The 13,730-nt window shown below is 43.8% G+C and overlaps 1 protein-coding gene across 2 annotated transcripts in view; it reads right to left on the bottom strand.

Annotated features, from left to right (window-relative positions):
* Positions 1-13,730, bottom strand: part of LOC133472212 (peroxisome proliferator-activated receptor alpha-like) — a 36,935-nt gene that overhangs the window by 15,714 nt on the left and 7,491 nt on the right. For both annotated transcript variants that reach the window (XM_061762762.1, XM_061762763.1), the window contains exon 3: positions 160-247. The gene's annotated coding sequence lies outside the window, so the exon portion shown is untranslated. The remainder of the gene's footprint in view (positions 1-159; positions 248-13,730) is intronic.

Raw genomic sequence — 13,730 nt, 5'->3', positions numbered from 1 at the left:
CAGACACCCAGACGGGGGAATTACATCAAACAAAGCATTCATTCTGTATGTGGTTTTCACACTTTTGTGCACAGAATACCTCCACATATGTGCATACTCCTTCATTTGCTTACACACACTCAAACCTCCACACCCACACAAACACACTCTCCGACTTACCCAATGAGGCTCGACGCCGAGAGAGCCCCGCCGTTCTGTGTGGTGGACGTCTAGCTTGCGCACACTGCAGCGTGTTCACATATCCGCTCTGTGGAGGAGAGGCAGAGAACGAACCCGGATTCAGTCACACAGCTCTGCACGACTGTGCCAACGAGCGCCCCGTCCGGAGTACCAGAAGTCGAGTCTGTGTGCGTGTGCCAATCTGTCGGACCCTCTGTCTGGTTTCTGCCCCTTCGGTCTGGCCACCTTTGTCCAGACCGCCTCAGAGCATGGGGGAAACCTGACTAAAAGCTATTCTAATATTTACAAGGGGGCTTCCCTCGCTCTCTCCACTGTCTGCCACCTTCCAGTCCGAGACTGTCATGGCCCGTCACAATGGGGAGGCCATGTGGTTTCCCACGGAGTCGCGTGTTCCTCCCGTCTGGCAGTTAACAAGGCTTTGAATGAGGAATGTTAGCAAACAGAGCTGCTGCACGTCCGCTGAATGCTAAGCTGGGCAACCAGTCAGATCGCAGCACCGGCCCGGGCATATGAATAATGCAAAGGGAGCAGAGGAGGCGAAGCTCCTCCCTCGTGCTGCTCCTGCCCGAGCCCGACGCCACCCCGCCCTCCTCCTTTCTTCAACCCCCCCCGCTCCAAACTCAAATGCCTTCACGGGAGCACGAGAGCACAGCGAGGAGGAACGAGGCGATTCAGGAGCTCGGCAGCAACCCGTTCAAATCCACGAAAACAAAGTCTTGCACGAGGAGAATAGTCGACCTGTGGACACACATGCCAATCAGTCCCTGAAACATGCTACTTTTTCTCCCCATCGGAATCATCTCACTTCTTTACGGCTTTCTGTGCCTTTTGTTTAGAATTGGCACCTGTCCCAGAGGGGAAAAAAGCCTGGTCGGCCGCTCCGCCCTCCTGCTCCGCTTTCACTGGAGACTGCCCACGAGCGAGACAGAGGAGAAAGAGAGAGACATGTAGACAGAGAGAGTCAGAGAGAGAGAGAGAGAGAGAGAGAGAGAGTGAGAGCGAGGGGATAGGGCGAGAGGGTGGGGCAGAAAACCCAAAAAGAGGGAGAGGTTGAGAGATGGGAGAGGAAGGTGAAGGGGAGATAAGAGGAGGGGAAAATATTTGACAAAAATCAACAGTGAGAGGACTCACGACAAGAAGCAGAACCCCCGCCCCCCCAAAAAAGTAGGGAGGAACCAACAAAAAAATGCTACCACAGTTTGGGTGGGTGAAGAATATTGGGAGCCCAAAAATGTCTTCCGTGCAGAATTATGAGAGGAAAGAAATCCACTTGTTGCTTGATCGTGAGGAGCAGGAGCAGGCACAGGGTTAAAATCCTGGGACTGCGAGTAGTAAAATATCCCTCCCTCTTTTGGCACAGAGGGGAGGGCCCGCCTGTAGAAATAGCAGCAGAGCGTCCCCCCCCCCCCACCCCCCCTCTCGCTCGCTCAGAACTGCTGCGTCCTAGTCTACCCTCTCGCATGTGGCTGGGACCCAGGCAGAGAAGAGGAGGAGGGCGATGGATAGAAAAAGAAGTAGGAGCCAGGCGAGGCGAAGAGGGAGGGGGGAGTCGGGGTTAGAGCTGTGAGTGGAGGAGAAAGGGCTCAGCTGATGATGAAACAGGGACGTGTGGGAGTGGGTACGCACTACACGTTTCATCACCGGTTCGGTGCAAAATTCTCTACGGGGGGAGGGGTATGTGTTGAGAGTATTGTGCTATAAGTACGCATGATGATAAGTACGCCAATAAACTAAACATATTTGTGACATGCCTTTGCAAATGAGTAACTCCAAGTGTGTAAACTGGAGACCTTAGTGACCTTATCCGAGGCTCGCTACAACAAACTACCGACCAGGAAGTGCCCGCCAATCGCCATCGGCGTCTTGATTCAAGGTCATTTTTTTCTCCCTCCGTCACAAACATGTTAATGACGTGATATTTTGAGGCTCGGTCAAAGCCAAACGAGCACCCGGCCATGATATAAAATGGGGTCGGATATGGCGCAGCGCGTCCGCCATTACCGGGCCAGCCTTTCCTCGCCAGCAGCGAGTGGCCATCCTGCGTGCGAATGAGGGAAGAAATGTCAGGACGACAAAATGGACTCTGGTCGTATCCTTCCGCTTGCGCCTCCCCCCGACTCGGTGACCAGCCTATTCTGTCCCTCACCCTTTCTTGCCCTTCCACAAGCACGAGTAATAAACATCCCAGCAAGCATTCGATTCAGGCCATGTGCGTGGAGCTGAGGGTCTTTGTTGTGTGCTTTGTGCCAAATGACACCCCTGCTATCTTCGTCTGTCACCCTTCGTGAACACCTTTGCAGCCTCTGCATCCGCCCGGTCAAGGTCATTCATGCCACGTCCACTTTCCACCCAACTTCCCTCTCCAAACTTCTTTCAGCGGCCAAAATGCGACAATGCCCTTGAGCACTTTGCAACAGATTAATCCCCCACTGTTAAAAAAAAAAATACACAACTTCCTCTCTTTTGGACGCCGTTCCCCTCCCCTCCAATCTCTTTCCCAAAAGGAGCCCACAACTCAACACCAAAAAAATTTTCCCCTCCTCAATGTTGCACAAAAGAGAGTCGGGCGGCGGGAGGGGAAGGAAAAACTGTCCAGAAACAGGACGCATCATATAGCACTGCTAGTTGGTGCGCTTGCGGGGGAAAGCAAAATGGATTTCTTCAGACATGGCTGCTGTGTGACTTGCAGTCTCTGCTAGCTCCTTGCAGAAAAAGGCGTTAATGCAACTCTTCTCAGCTTTCCAAAATCTCAAAAAGAAGAACTTAGGCCCTTCGCATTCTGCAGAGTGCTGTGCTATCTGCTCTCTCACACACACACACACACACACACCCACACACACACGCTGTAAACACGGGTGACAGAAAATCCTGCGACTCGGGAGGCGAGCAAAGCTTCTTTGTGGAGACACTCATGATGAGAAAAACACAAACGGTCACTAGTTTGAAACCTGCTGACGTCATCTCTCGCCACATTTGCTGAACCAATAGTTACTAGCACGAAATGCCGCCGCGTGCCGAAATCAAAACAATAGCGTACGAAAATGCATTTATCAGCAATTTTGCAGAAACTATCAGCCCCCCACTCGCCCTTCTCACCGATCAAGACGGCGTTTCTGTCAGTTGTTTACTGTCTAACGTGGCAGGAATTCCAAAAACTTGGCAGAGCCTGTTCCTCCGCTGTACGTCGCCGAGGGTTCACCCGAGGATACAACTCTGGCTTTGGCTCGGATGCAGCTTTTGACACTGTAGCCCTATGCGGGGGCCTCGCCCCCACGGGAGCAGCCTGCGTAACGCTACCACTGATGACGCTCCAATATTAACAGGTTAGCTTTATGACACCTCCAGCCGTTGGTGCACTGCGGTGGCAACAAGCCTCTCAAGTTTGGAAACAATTTCATTTTTGCTTTTATGAATCATTCCCACATCTATTGGCAACAAAACAAAAATACACAAACATTCGATCGCATTAAGAGAATGTGGCTAATGAATGTCATCCTGGAGGAAAATCGAACATCAGACACTTTTTAAAATGAGCAAGTTAAATGTCAAATTTCACTATCGGAAAGCTAGCTAACAGCTCATGACTCAGTCATTTGGTTATAAATTGTGGTGTACTTTCAAGTTATAATGATGATGACAAAAGTGTAAATCTAGGGCTGGGCGATATGGCCTCAATAAAACCTCTATTTGTTTTGCCATTTTTTTTTTCTTTTTTCCTTCTCGCTTACTGAAAAAAAAAAGAAAAAAAAGCCAATGACAATATTCAAAATAAGTTCTGCTCTATGCCCCCCCCCCTCCCCCCACACACACCCCCGCCTTGTGGGATTTGCGTTATTTCTCCTGATACCATTCCCCCCCCCCCTCATTAACTTCCACACAAATAAAAGACATTATTTTTTTCTTTCTTTCAGATGTTTCCAAAAGTCCCTTTTCTCAAAACATGTAAGCAGACACGATCCTTAACAAATGGCCATTTTAAATGTCCAGCCGTCAAACTGTATGTTAACACCGTACACCCTGCAGCTCTCTCTGTCTTCTCTCATGTAGAGCTGTAAAGGTGTGACAAGGCGACCTCGGCAAAGTATTTGCGGTGTGGAACCACATAACTTGGGACAAAAGTTTCCAACATGTTGATAGATCACTGCTTATGTAACGTGTAAATGTCACCGTGCCAATATTCAGCACAACTGACTGTGATTCTCCTATCGGGCTCCGATCATGTTGTGGTTTCTTAGCAGGAATCAGCTGTCGCATTTAAAAATGAATAAATACATAAAGAAAGAATAGTTACGAGGAAAATTGATAAATATATTGACCAAATCTAAGTTGGCAGCATTTGACTGGTTTTGTGACCGAGCACCGGTGTTCGCGGCCATTGTTGTTAGTGTAAACAGTGTATGTCAGCGGGGAGCTCACAAATAAACTCCGATTAATTGATCAAATTGATGAAGACCCCAACCCTATGTAAAACGCTAAGTTTTACACGCATCCTGCGCTCGCCGGCGGGGCAGCGCGGCGGCCCCCGCTCCCTCTACAAGGTGGTCCATGGAGGGGCCCCTCGGCAGCACGCGCCGCGACAACTTCTCCATTACAAGCGTGACCTCTAAGGTCAGCCACTGAAGGGTTGCGAACAAAGGGCATGACCTCGGGGTCAGAAGTGTAACACCAGGGGCAGGCCTGGGGCCCCCGAGCGCAAAGAGAGCGTGCTGTTTGCTTTGAAAGGTAAGGCTCGCTAACACGGGCGGCCTAATAAGGATTAAGCGGCAGTCTCCTTTGGGATGTTACTCAGGGGCCTCGTACATCAGTCTCTATTAACCTCTGTGACCTACAGCGGCCATTATTGGGCTCCGGGTCACACGCGCTCACGCCGCAGAGCCGTAAACGCTAACGATCCCCGCAACCTCTTGCCGATTACGCTGACAAATTGTTTTAGGAGCAGAAAGGAGGCGCAAATAGGATTTGATCCCTGGAGGTTTACCTGTCGAGGCAGCTTTCAACTTGTTTACGTGCTTGGCACATTTCATAGCATAGGGCAGGCGTTTTACAGAGGAAAACGTCAAATTGTTTGGGATAAATCAAAAGGGTGGACATGTCTCAATAAATTGTCGTCAAAAATATTAAAGTAAAACACAAGTAACAGAGTTTTCCTGACTTTATTAACGAGCCAGGCCCAAGTTGGGAGAAAACTTTGATGAAAGCAGCTGAGCTCCCACAGAGTCAGACGCACAAAATGGAGGACATGAGACAACATGGCGGCCTGGCAGCCTCTCACACACCATTCTGAATTTGCCAAACGGGCTTAAAAAAAAAAAAAAAAAAAAAAAAAAAAAATGACAACGGCTTACGCTAAACAAATGGAAACATAATTGAAATTATTGTTCAAAAACGACCACATCAGAGGCATATGGCACTTCAAGGATAAAAGAGGAACGAATGAATTCTTTCAGTTTACAAACCCTTCGAGGTACATGTGACAAATCTGATATGGTATTTCTGTTAATATAACTTGATTGCATTTTATTGCCTGTAAAACAATGTATATAATTTAATGATTCTATTTGCAAAGTGTGGGAACAAATTTCTTTGTGGCAAGAAGAAATATACGAGTAAACTAATATATTAATACACAGAGGCAACATGAATAAAGCAAATTTAAATATGCAAAGACAGGTGAAATCGCATATCACAATACTGTATTAACACACAAGGATATAAGTTTAAATTTGATTTACGTGCTCTTGTTATTAAATACACGTTTAAAAAAAAAAAAAAAATTACTTTGGTTACCACGGGTCAGTGTATTAACTTTTAAAAAACTTAACTTCAAAAAGTTAACCATGACCAAAATAACACATTATTCTAAAATAATAAAATACAAATGAGTGTTGACGTTTAGGATTTTGTTGTAAAACCACCGCTTGATTATGATAATGTGTGTTTTGCATTTTGCTGCTGCATAATCTCAGGAAAATGTTTTACCATGAACAGTGAAACCAGTCGGCTAAATTCATGTGACAAATTGCAACGCTCAATATTACTGCACATAGTTGTTTGGGAAAAGTAGCCACAGTTTTGTGGATGAAAATATGAATAGGAAGATTGCCCATGGAGCCTTAGCAATTTAAGACATACTGGGAAATATTTGCACCAAAATATTACACGCTCATTATCTAACTCGTTTCTTCTTATTTTCCCAGTACTGTCGATACTAATGCATTACTCTGATAATCATTAAGTCACTCACCTCCGGGGAAACGAGCTTGTCTGTGCGGCAGACAAGAGCACAGCAAAGTTTGGGGAAAAAAAGGAGAGAGGCACGTTGGGCCTGTGCTCGCGAGGAACAAGTGTCCGTTAGTAGGTTATAAAAGTGCCGAATGGCTGACAAATCCTCGCAGCTCGTCCCTTTTTCTCGTTTAAGAAAGGGCAGTGCTTTCGGAGAATCGTCATCCTACTTTTTAGTTAACCATGAGAATGCCCCTCTCCTTTTGAGAAGAAAACTCTTGCTTCTAATGCTGCTCTCAATTTAGACATTCAATTCCAAAGATATTATTGCATGGATATTTATCGACACCGAGCTTGCCATTTTTTCTCTTGTGTCAGTTAAACGACGTGTGCACAGTGCTGCGAAAAGTAAACAAACTCACGCTGCATCTTCATGGAGCGTCACGCAGAGGCATCCAAATACGCTGTAATGCTGGAATACAAAGGTTCTCTGCACGGCAAGTCAAGTGCTCACAAGGCTGTAACAAACAACAAGACGAGTCTTGATAGCGAAAAGGCAATTTTATAAACGACCACTGCAAATATAAAGCATGAAACACCCTGTTTCCAAGACAAAAATTAAAGCGCAAGTCACTTACTGCACATATTTTGAGATATCTTTTTTTCGACCTTAGCAGAGCCGGCGTGAGAGCTTCTGCGACGCTCGGGGTGTGGTGCATCCTCTAAAACGAATTCGGACCTGCTGTTGGTTCTAGCTCGGTGCCACGTCACCGCGCAGCCTGGACGGGGCCTGCGTGACCTAGCTCGGCCCAGATCGGAGCCCAGCGCACCCCCAGCCCCCATCGGGATCATACACCCACACTCCACACAAGGAAGGTGGCGCAGGAGGGAGGAAGTAGAGCCATTTTGAATCTATGCACTAAAAATGGGACACTGTCTGACCTTCCTGAAATGTCATTCGCTTCTTTGACAACAAGTGACAGGTTGGTCGTATCATTCAGCCGTGGAGTTTCTGTATCGAAATGATGTTTATTTGGTTTCATATCGTCAACTGCGTCACACACTAACACACAGCTCACCAATATGTCAATATGAAACTTGCAGAATCTGTTCGTGTGTGCAGCAGTTCCCACTTCAGATGACAATAAAGAGCTATTTTTATTTTTTTTTTTAATTGCATTTTCACTGTGTTTTGATTTGAACAGTCTCAGTTTGTTTGTGGGTGTAAATTCTACTTTAGGAACAAAGCAAACTGAAAACTAAGGCGAGTTAACAATATGCTTGTGATGTTCGGATTTTTTATTTGAATTTTTATGAGACGCCTTTAACCATAAGACTCCTAACATTTGGATGTAAACTGGAAAGACAAATAAGAAACATGTAATTGGTCCATTAAAAATAAAAACTATGTCTCCAAAATGTATATATATATATATATATATATATATAAATAATAATAATTTAAAAAATACATCACTCAACATCTAGAAATTAATACTGCTGCACAGGAAGTTTAAATCTAAATCTATTTTTGTGTGTGAAAATGCAGAACATCCCATTTTTTTGTTCCCTAGGCAGCTATTCATGCCTGACCTCCATATTATCCCTAAAACGGAGTTAAAAATGTAGCTCCCAATCCAGTTCATGAAACAATGTCCTTTCATTTTGCTTGAAATAAAGAATGGTAGGCAGACTTATCAATACAAAGTACCGAAATTATCAGGATTTATTTGCATTTCTTAAAAAATTGTTATTAGGGAGAATGATCCCCCCCCTGACTCAAAAGTGTTACCTCTCATAACTCAAGGTGGTGTCTGCAGTAGCGTGCAGGCGAGCGAGATGGGGACGGGAGACGCTTGGCTCTCAGGGGTTAAGATGCTAGCAGTCATGTGTCTGTCGGCTGCAACAAAAGCCTGCCTATGTAGGGTGCATACAGATGGAGCGAGCTCCTTTGTGTGCGCCGTTTCACACGTCGCAGCCACACAGTTGCCAGGTCTCGCTCTCGGGGCCCTGGCTGCGGGCCTGGCGAGCAGCTTGCGGCACCTGAAGCGGGGGCTCGCACATCGCTATTCTTTGCAGCACATCTCCAAAGATAATGGAGCGGAGGTCCAAATTGTGGGTCACGGGGCCGAGCACGGGACTGCGGTTCTGGCGGTCTCGGATCAACATGAGAGGGGAGGACTGAAAGCGCACTATACTCTTCAGAAAAACAATGAGGCAAACTCACCAATAGTGTGTTGCGATAGGCATTAAACATGTTTTAATTGTGTATATTTTGTATTAAAGGCATCCTGCAATACAAGCTGTATGAAATGTTGCAATATTATCACTTATACAAACTTCTTATTAGTGCATTTAAGTATGCCCAATGATTTGGTTCCACAATAACTGAAACAAATTGACAACTATATATCGCATTGAATGTTTTCACACTTGAGTCATGTTTTAAAAATACAACCCAGCCGAGTACCCACTATCGACCTCATTATATATATATATATATATATATATATATATATATATATTGTTCTTTTTATAATGTGTATTTACTATATAGCTTTTACTTAATTCTCAGAAACGTTTTTATTTTTCTCTATGTCTGGTACGTAACCGCATAGCTGACAATAAAGAATCTAGTTGAGCTTCAATTCAAATATACAAATATTAATTAGTTTTTTTCCCCTCACGATAAAGCAAACACAGCAACACGAGTAGAATTTCACTGTGGGAATTCCCAACAATGTGCATGCCGTCCATGTTTTGTTTTTTTTGCAAGTAATCACATGTCTGTAAATCCAAAAGGGAAAAACAAACTTTATGGAAGTTTCTGCACAGCGTTTCAAGCCTGATGCTGCACATTTGAACAGCGAGCTCTCGGGTGGAAGCTGTTATTGTCACAGAGTAGATGGCAGGTGGGAGGCGGCCGTTGCGCTTGTGGACCGCTCAACAGCGTGGACAGAGCGTTTGACATTTTAAATGAAGGACACGAGCACCGAGACACCCCACTGCCCCGATTGAACTTCAAACCCACACATCAAGTGGTGAGCAAGGCTGGGGTGGACCTGTATTATTTCAAGAGCAATGGCTTAATGTGTGTAATAAGTAACCTTGAGGAAAATATTACAAATACTCATGGAGTCATTGAAAAGAAATAAATAAATACATTTTTGCAATTATTTTTAGGACTGTGAGAAGCTGCATGTGAGCCACATGAGCAGCAGATGCTACACTAGAAAACAAAATAGAAACATACACTGCCTCCCTTTCAATGAGTCACAATATAGCTTCAAATGAGATAATTCTCCTCTTGATATTCCTCTCAAACATGCCTGCTGCCACAAAAACAACCATTGTACAATGTCAGAAGCAATATTTGCAACCTCCTGCTAAAATTAGAAAGCTGGTGCTTTACCAAGATGTGAAAATATTTGGACGGAACCTTGTGAACTTTAATACGGGTAATTACACATACAAGAAAGTGTGCTGACAGTTTGGGAGTTTTCGCCATCTTGTGACAATGAGAAAAACATTCATTTGAAAACTCATCTTGAACAGATTCCCGTAGGAATTTACTTTTCTTTTTAGCGTGAGTTATAAATCATTTGACTTTTTATTTTGTATGGTGAAACTTTTAAGTCAAAATAATATAATTGCTGAACACATATTTCTCTGGCACAATGTCGACTGGTTTGTATATTTTGAAAAGATTTATTGAACTAAACATGATCAGCACAGACTCCTTTTTAATCCTACTGAACTCAAATGATACATACAGCACAAAAAAATTCTGTTCCAGCACACAGAAATTTTTTTTCTCCAATCCACAAAGAAACAAACATTTTACAAGACTATACTGACATATCCGAATAGTACAAACAGTAAAACCTCAATCTAATCTTAGTGAATGAAGGCCACAGAGAATAGATGTACAACCCTTTCAAGCAAAGTGTTACTGCAGTCACATTGATCCTGCAATTGCAGTCACAGCAAGGGTGGTGACATGCAATTAGCGCCCACATATCGGCGTGTATTGTTTTACAACTTTTATTAGGGGTGTAAATAATCTGTGATCAGAATGTCTGTCCTGTCTTTTACACAAGCATGCACGCGGGCCGAGATTAACACCTGGCACACGGCAAATGTGGGTAGATTTTCCATTTGGCCAATAAAACTGAGTAGGCAATGTGTGCCACATCGGCAGGCGATATGTTTGCGCAACAATCGTCACAAAAAACTATGCTGACTTTCGATAACAATATAAGAATTATTTGACAGCAAACCTGGTTTAGTTGTCTGGTCACCTTAGGCCACACATGCACGTCTAAAACAGTGCTGTTACATTAACAGCACTGTTTCCTCCCACATCCCCAAAACGTGCATGGTAGGTGGATTGAAGACTCTAAATTGCCCTTAATTGTGCGCGAATGGTTGTTTGTTTATATGTGCCCTGCGATTGGCTGGCGACCGGTTCAGGGTGTACCCCGCCTCTCGCCCGAAGATAGCTGGGATAGGCTCCAGCACGCCCGCGACCCTAGTGAGGATAAAGCGGGACAGAAAATGGATGGATGGATGCATTTCTCCATTGAAATAAATGCCGTTAATCTGTTCTAGCTCCCCCAAAAAACACAATTTTTATGTGTTTTTAATCAATGAATATAGCACTGTGTGGTATATAAACATAATAAAATGTAATAAAAGAGCGTAAAAAAAATAAAAATGGTTTTATAAAGTTTAATTCCTGTAGGAGATTGTAGAAGTTGTGTGTTCACGTGCTTTTAAGGGACGTGGCCTAGTTAAGTGACACCAGTTGTTGGGAGCAGATTCGTCTCGGTGTGAGTTGTGGCCTAAAGCAGCCCCTTTGTTTTTGCATGTTTGACTGTTTGCCCCGTTCAAAAAATATGCGAAAGTGTCGGGGGGGGGGGGGGGGGGACTGTGGCTCACCTTGACTATGAGGGGATTATCGTACTTCAATGCAAACCACCCAAAAAAAAAAAGTTTTTAATTTTTAAAAATGACCAAACGAGAGAGAGCTTGTAACTTGAATAACTTGCAAGTCCAAGTCCTGTTTTTTATTTCGCCATCCAACCTCTCAACATCTGCAACCACAGATGGACAGCTGCATGAATACTTCAACGCTGCATTTGAACACTTCAACGCTCATCCCGAGGTGAGCGAATGAAGATTTCTTCTGTTTCCCTGGGAAAAGGGGTAGAATTAAAGAACTATTTGCTGCGCCACACAGTTCCTGTGGATGGTCATGCCCAGCTGCCATTGACTTAAAGCTCACATACGCGTTTGTGGTTGAGAGAACATGCAGACTCCACGCAGAAAGGCTGAACTGTTCAAACCTGGAACTAAAGCAACAGCGACTGCGGTGTATCAACAGGAGCGCAACATGCTGCTTGACATATACGACCTAGGACGACTACTAGATATGTCGAGTGAAAGAGACGAGAGGGGCCAACGGAGCGAGAAGAAGAAAAAAAAAAAAAGTAACCGGTGTGTTAGTTTTCTGCCATGGAGTCCCTATTCACCTGTTAAACCTTTGTGACAGGAACAAATGCAAATGGCACCGACTTGTTCACACACAGTACTAAAGGCCCATTCAAATGAGGCCCCGGGCCACAATGCTGCACTCGGTGAAGGCAAGGCGAGCCCCCCGGTTGGTCCCAGCAAGTGGGCTGGGATGATTTCAGCAAAGGCACAGTTCATTTGGCTGCGTGGTGCACAGCAAGTACACAGTCCTATTAGGTCTGAATCAGTGCCATGTATTAAGGATGTACGATATTGGGAAAAAAATAACATTGCGATTTTTTTTTATTTTTAACTTGGCGATATACAGGGGCATCTCAATATATTAGAATTTGAAAACTTCATGTATTTCTGTAGTTCAATTCAAAAACTCATATAGATTTACTGTACAGAGTCAACTATTTTATGATTTTGTTATTATTTTGAGAATTTTTTCTTTGAGCTATAATCTGTGATTTTTTGTGCCCCCTGCTGCCGGAATTCAACATTTCAACAAAGCGGTCCGTCGCTTCGATATGACGTAGGCTGTGCGGAGTCCAACTCTCCCCGTCTCCCCCTTTCCCAACCCCTCGCGGGTAAATACACCAATGTCGTGTATAATAGAGCTGTTGAAACCCCTGAGATAAATAAAACGGGTGAGAAAAAAAAAAAGCTGAAAAAAAAGCATTAGTTCAATATCCAGCGTATAAATACTGTAGGTTCTCGCACCACTGCGGTGTTACAGTACCTGTTAATGTGGAGACATACATATACATTTCCAGGTTCGCCCTAAACCATTCAAATGATGTACATTAGAAAGTAAACATATTATTGTGTTTTACAACAATACTTAACTATGTGTATAATGTACCTGTGGCTAAAAAGCGAAGGCTGTGGCCAACGTGTACACGGGCTGTATACGTACGTACGTTTGTGCCTCTCACTGGCCGTTCAAATAAGCGAACATCTTTTAAAACACTTTATCGCTCCCACGTTCTGATTCTGTAGCAACCTGCTTCTACCAACTATTGAGCTATCTTTTTATGGTTTAATAAATGTGATAAAGTGTGTGTGTAGGGGTGGGGTCGCTTCGCGGATGTGGAAGACATTTTAGTAGACGATATTGTTCAATTGCGGCAATTTTTATTTTTGTTTCCACGGTAATTATTGTATGACTTGCCACAGAAACACAAAACATTTTTTGTATGCGTTTTACAGTCATGCTCCGCCCATTGCTCGGTAAAATGACTAATTTCCGTGCCGTCATTTCCTTCTACGTCATTTTCGGTGCGCCACCAACTGGGCCACTGTGGAAATGAATCGGGCATTCACTAAATATAAAAAAATTATCGATTGAAGACAACAGCAAGATGTTAGAGGAGCTGACAGGCTTAATCAGCATTTTGTCATCCCCTCTTGTATTGGCTTGGGTGATTATTATTTTTTTTTTTTTTAACAAAAAACAAACCAAAAAAAAGTGGATTTCAGCTTTAAACCGAACAAAAACCTACATCTTTCAATCTCCAAGAAATTTGAATGTTACATCAGGAATAGTCAAAAAGATTTTAACATGGAAATGAGGCTGGAATTGGCCTTTTGAAAAGTCGTTGGTGTGGAAAGAACCTGGATAATTTTTTTATTTCAATTTTACAATGCTGAAATATAACTAGTCCTAGAGTATTCGAATTCATTGACATGCACCTGTATATTGTGATATAAAAAAATACAAGGAAACAAAACCAACATTTGAAAACCAGCACACTTTTTCTTTTTCCTCTCTCTGATTTATTGTTTTAACCGTTTAAAATAGCTTCAGT

The sequence above is a fragment of the Phyllopteryx taeniolatus genome, chromosome 22 (genome assembly GCF_024500385.1).
Source record: "Phyllopteryx taeniolatus isolate TA_2022b chromosome 22, UOR_Ptae_1.2, whole genome shotgun sequence".
NCBI lineage: Eukaryota > Metazoa > Chordata > Actinopteri > Syngnathiformes > Syngnathidae > Phyllopteryx > Phyllopteryx taeniolatus.
The sequence above is the reverse complement of the archived record's forward strand: the minus strand, read 5'-3'. Positions and strand labels throughout refer to the sequence as shown.